Genomic DNA, 408 nt, shown 5'->3' on the forward strand with positions numbered 1-408 from the left:
CACCTCGCTTTTTCAGACCGATGAGCTTTGTAAAAATCGACGCGTTTCAAAAAGGCGGGGCATAGAGGAAAAACAATAATGTACAGTATGTGGAAAATAATGTTTGTTTTTTTTTTACCTTAAACTGCATAAACACATTGTATTACACCAAATACACAACACAATGTTCTTTTCGTGAACATTTTCCGTGAAATAGGTCTTGTGACAGCAGCCTAATAAAGCTGTGCCGTCATTAAGGTTAATCAAACAACAAAAACAGAGAAAATCCCTCACTGCTCTTGACTAAATAATGTTTTGTTGAATAACTTTTAATGTTAATTTACAGTTTATTAAATTTCTGTAGCCTATTTAAAACACGTTCATAATTTAGAAAATGTAGTTAATACTTGCATCATTAATGATTTATTT

This window comes from Sinocyclocheilus anshuiensis, unplaced genomic scaffold, assembly GCF_001515605.1.
Source record: "Sinocyclocheilus anshuiensis isolate Anshui unplaced genomic scaffold, SAMN03320099.WGS_v1.1 scaffold348, whole genome shotgun sequence".
In the NCBI taxonomy this organism is placed as follows: Eukaryota; Metazoa; Chordata; class Actinopteri; order Cypriniformes; family Cyprinidae; genus Sinocyclocheilus; species Sinocyclocheilus anshuiensis.